At 35.0% G+C, this 6,147-nt stretch overlaps 1 non-coding gene across 1 annotated transcript; it reads left to right on the plus strand.

Annotated features, from left to right (window-relative positions):
• The first annotated feature begins 376 nt into the window (after positions 1–376).
• On the plus strand, positions 377–448 carry Trnae-cuc. The gene has a single exon. It is a non-coding gene; the product is annotated as a tRNA-Glu (tRNA).
• Positions 449–6,147: the final 5,699 nt, after the last annotated feature.

Raw genomic sequence — 6,147 nt, forward strand, 5'->3', positions numbered from 1 at the left:
AATGGAATACAACTTTATATATATCCATGCGTACCTATCTAAATGTATGTGACTGCGTTTGCTAGATTATAGGCAGTACAAATATATGTATGGAACCTACTAATGCACTACTAGCACCTCTCTGTACCACAGTACAGACATGCGTGCAGAATAAGTGTGTGTTAATGATGTGTGTGTGTGTGTGTGTGTGTATGTGTGTTAATGATGTGTGTGTGTGTGTTAATGAATTATTTTACAATATTACACAGACTTTTCGGTGAAAATTAGTCTGTCTTCACAGCAAAAATATCGATCTGAACAGTTATTTATAGAACAAATATTTGTGGAGAACCAAAATACTTTATAGCCACTATATTTCCATAGCCTGGGCAGTATTTCCCATGTGGTCTAGTGGTTAGGATTCCTGGCTCTCACCCAGGTGGCCCGGGTTCGATTCCCGGCGTGGGAACTTATTTAAATTTTTAACTCAACCACCCATTCATCATTTACACACGCGACAGCATATATAAATTTATATATTCATATATAGAAAGGGGAGAAAGATATTTGAGGACAACTATCTTTATATTACTCCCTTCGACCAATGAGAAGGTTTTTATTTCGTTCAGATCCTTCAAGTTATCACAATTCATCAAAATACTTATCTATGACGATGCCGGAAAGTCATTGACGGCCATCGCCAAAGAACTTCAAGTATTGGAAAGGACTGTCAGAACTGTGGTACATTACGACTTTTGATGCAAGCCGTATGCACTGAGTGGAGGTCAACTATTTGATCCATGCAGAGCAGTTGCTTATCAAGGTTAAACATCATCATGAACATGATATGCTTTGTTGTTTCTCCGATGAAAAAAAGACTTCAACCAAGGCCTAAAGTCAAACAAAAGAAATGACCGTTGATTATGTATAGGTCCTTCTGATACCCCCAGAGTAATGAACACTAAGTTACCATCTGCTGTTACGGCTTTATGAGTAACGAAGGTTATGTCATTCTACATCACATCTTTCCTTAGAATCAATGCTATTGGATACGTTGAGGTATTGGAGGCAGGGCAGTTGGTAGACCCTGGATGGATGAAGTACGCATTGGAAAGCCATACTTGTTTCAACAAGACACAGCAGCTTCCCTTAACCCAAGAATGAATGTGAGACAATCTTTACGATCGTGTGACATCGAACTGGTCGAGTCTAAATTCACCAGATTTAAATCCCATGGGCTACTGCTTTCGGAGCGTTGTTGAAAGTGACACGAATCGACATCCTTACAATACTATAGTTTCACTGACGGCTACCATTGTCCAGGTGATGTCCGAAATAAATAAAGACCATTTAATGCAGGTTTTGCATTGAAGCAGTCTTCGAAGCTGAAGGCAAATTCATTGAATAATCTTATAAGAAAGTTCATCGAGAACATGTGCTCAATTTTTTATTAAAATACATTTGTTTTTTGCTAGATTTCGGTGGTTTATTAAATTACCAAATATGTTCTCATATATCTCTCGTTCAGTGCGTACGTGTAAAGTAATAGTGGAAGAGACCTAAGTCTGCGTAACTAAGCAGCTGAAAAAGAAAATTAGATATTTCTACCTTAATTTCGATAGAAGAAGACTATTACTTAGCTCATTGTATAGGGTTCATTGTTTATTTAGACCGAATTTTTTTTGCGTGAATCGAATTTCATGAGTGAAAAACATGAATATAAACTGTGCCACACACCTACGACAATGATTCCATAAAAATGTTCCCATTCACTGCCAGCAATACAACGTAATTATGCAACAAAGCTATTTACTCAATGGGAGAAATAAGGAAATATTCTGTTACAGGTTATAGGATAACACACAGGACACACCACTGACCTGGAAACTTTAAAAAACTATTTGACCCCAGGAAACAGAAATATGATGATATGCCAACAGAATAATATTTAGAGACAACGGATAAAGTCAACACTTAGCGCATTGCAGTCACACGCGAGCAAAAGCGAAAAGCAGCACGATAGCAGAATAAAATTCAGCGATATCTGACGAGGAACGTATCTTGTATTTTTTGTGCGGTCGCCATGCTGGGGTAAAACCTTGAAAAAAATTTAGTTGAAGGAATCAACCCCAGTAGTTATTTTTATTTCAGTTTTTATTTATTTATTTATTTTGTAAAGCCTGGTACTTACTCTAACCGTTTCTTTTGCCGAACCGCTAAGTTACGGGGACGTAAACTCACCAACACCAGTTGTCAAGCGGCGGTGGTAGGCCAACACAGACACAGAGACACACGCTCATTTATGTGTGTGTGTGTGTGTGTGTGTGTGTGTATGTGTGTATGTATGTATGTATGTATGTATGTATAGTTGCAGAAAGGTGGGAATTTCGATTATCCTCACGTGGTGAGTTGTAATAGATATAAGAAATTAAAGAAGGAAAATGCACATACGTTACATAGTTGTAATATAATTTTTAATATATCTTATATTGTGTTTGTCGACCGGTTTCGCTTTCGCTAATCATGACATTAAAATTTATCTAAATATATATTTTCTTAAGGAAAGTTTTTTCGTTCATGTTGTGTGTGGAGTTTATGAAACCGTTGCTGAAATACATCAAAAGTTTCACTAGAGAAGATTTAGACATGCTAGAGTATCTACCAAAAACAATTAATGAAGAGCCATTATTGGTTTCCTTCGATGTTATCAATCTTTACACCAACATCCCACATGACTATGGAATAAAAGCAATCAAATTCTGGTTGGAAAAGTATCCCGAAGTATTTCCGGAACGCATAAATCAGGTCTTTGTTATTGAATCTTTAAAATTTATACTTCATTACAATTATTTCCTATTTGATGACACATACTATCGTCAAAAATGCAGAATTGCGATGGTAACAAAAGCAGCCCATGTTCCTGCGAACCTGGTAATGGGTTATTTTGAATTCGCCATATATTAAGTGTCACTGCAAAAATATGGTTATCTATTTCACCATTACTTAAGAGAAAACTAGAAAAGATACCTGGATAACTATTTTATCATTTGGAAGGACACCACTGATAATTTTTCGGAATTCAAATCAACACTAAATGATATAAACAGTAACATTCAATTCACAATGGAATATAGCAAAGAACAGCTCCCATTTTTGGATATTATGATAAAAAAAAAAGTCAACAACCAAATTATAACTGACATCTATCATAAACCAACGGACTCGAAGTAATATCTCCTTTTTAGCTCGTGCCACCCGAAATACATGGAAATAGATATCCCCTTTAATTTAGTAAAAAGGTTTTGCATAATAGTGTCTGACAGAGCTTTTTCTTCAAGACTTCAAAACAACACTAACTGAAAGACAATATCCACCTCCACTTATAGACGATGGAATTAAGCGTGCCAAGAAATTAGACATAAAACACCAAGGATAACAAAACATAACACCACACCTCACCTCAAAACACTATTGTATATATCAACTCACAACCCTAGAAGTAATGAGGCATACAACACTATTGTGCAAAATCCTCCTTTGCTAAATAAGGACCCAAAAATGAACAACATCCTGAAAACACATAAATCCATCAAATGCAAAAAGCAACGCAAATCTCTAAGAAATGCAAAGCTTTACACAACAAACACGAAACCAACGGTTAAAAAATGTGGACGCCCAAACTGTGGAAAATGTCCCAACCTACCTGAAGGCTGGGATTTCCTTTTCAAACAAGGAGAGAGGTTCACAATTAAAACTAACTTCATTTGTGCCTCTGAAATCCTAATTTATGTAATAACCTGCTCGGATTGTGGACATCACTATATAAGACAGACGAGTATGACATTGAGACGGAGAACCACTCTACATAAAGAGCAGATCCGGTTCCCGCAATATCGACAGATTCTTTTAAGTGAACACATAGAGAGATGTACAAATAACATCAAAGCAAATTTCACAGCTTTCCCCTTCTATCAGTGCAAAGATAGTATTTCTATACAAGAACGTTTAAATAAAGAAAATTTATTCATCGAAAAATACAGAACACATCTAAATATGCACGCATAACCAGCTTTGATCTCTATACATATTTTAATTCACGATTTCATACCCATCACTATACATATTTCTTCCCACTACTCTAGTTTTTGAATTTTTGCATATATATATTCCCCCACCCCCACCGAAAGATGAAAAATTATCTCCCCTCTCCACAACAATAATGATAATCAATTACCTCCCCTTAGATTTTTCTACTTGCTGAATCGTTTATTCATAAACTGCAAACACAACTTGGACAAAAATATTTTTTCCTAAGAAAATATATACCTAAATAAATTTTAATGTCATGATTAGCGAAACCGAAACCGGTAGACAAACACAATATAAGATATATTAAAAATTATATTAAAACTATGTAAAATGTGTGCATTTTCCTTCTTTAATTTCTTACACACACACACAAACACACACACATACACACACACACACATATATACCAATGATTAAGTAATGTACAAAATAATAAATGATTATATACTTATATATATAATTACATAATTATATATATAATTATATACTTTTTATTTATTATTTTGTACATTACTTAATCATTGGTATATGTTTTTGTCTTCTATTTAATTTTTTTCGGTATGGTATAATTTAATTATTTCATTGTTGAATTGGTAAAAGGTGGTTTTGTTCTAATGTATATACATATACATACATACATACATACATACATACATACATACATACATACACGCATACACACACACATACATACATACATACACACATACATACATGCATACACACATACATACATATATACATACATACATACACACATACATACATGCATACACACATACATACATACATACATACATACATACATACATACACACATACATACATGCATACAGACATACATACATACATACATACATACATACATACATACATGCATACACATACATACATACATACATACATACATACATACACACATACATACATGCATACATACATACATACATACATACATACATACATACATACATACATACATACATACATACATACATGTGTGTATTTATTTCAGTTTCCATCCACCAAATCTGCTCACAAGGCTTTAGTCGGCCCGAGGCTATAGCAGAAGACACAATTGCTGAAGGTGCCACGCAGTGGGACTGAACCCGGAACAATGTAGTTGGGAAGGAAGAATAACAATGTTGAGAAAATTTTGTACAACAACCAAATCGATCAGAAACTAATGGAAAAATAATGACGACCTAAAGAAGCCGGACGCAATATGGAAATCGAACATTACTTATCAGACAACACCCAAACTGATGCATTTAAATACTTGCCAACGAATTATAATTTAGATTAACGAGATGCGATAATGAAATAGACTAACAATAAAACAAAATACTGTTGTATACTGGGAGAGTCGTTACATACACACTCATTCAATTTCGCATCTTTATTACTAAATTGGTTAGTTGTTCAGCCAACTAACTAATCGATTACTCGGTTCGGTTAATCAATAAATCAATCGTCTGTCGATTAGTAAACTGGTTAAATAATTAACCAATTGATTGATAATTTAGAACTGAGACAGAATTAGGACGTGTGTTTATTATTGGCGTGATGAACCTCCCAAGATACAAAATCTTCATCACGTGAGTTGACACCAAGAATCTTGCAAGGCAAATACAAAAACGGAATAAAAATATACAACACCCTAACGTGATATTTAGTTACTTGTCAATAAGAATAAAACACACACACCACACACACACACACACCACACACACACACACACACACACACACACACACAACACACACAACACACACACACACACACACGCACGCACAAACACAAACACACACACACACGCGCGCGCTAAAGAGACTGCTGTGGTCGAATTTAATCTTAAAATGTTTCCATATCTCTTGATGAGTTCTTTATGTTATTTTTCAATGGCGTTCCTAAATCCATTAGGATTAACTCCATCGGTCAATTCACGTCTCAAGCCCTTCTCTGCTTCGTCATCACTGTGCAATTGCTACTTTGGGAATACTGCTGTAACCATCAAAGTCAAGCTTAAAAACTATGCAACGGCCAAGTCCTAGTAAATTTCATTGTTTATTTTACGTA

The sequence above is a fragment of the Octopus sinensis genome, linkage group LG15 (genome assembly GCF_006345805.1).
Source record: "Octopus sinensis linkage group LG15, ASM634580v1, whole genome shotgun sequence".
In the NCBI taxonomy this organism is placed as follows: Eukaryota; Metazoa; Mollusca; class Cephalopoda; order Octopoda; family Octopodidae; genus Octopus; species Octopus sinensis.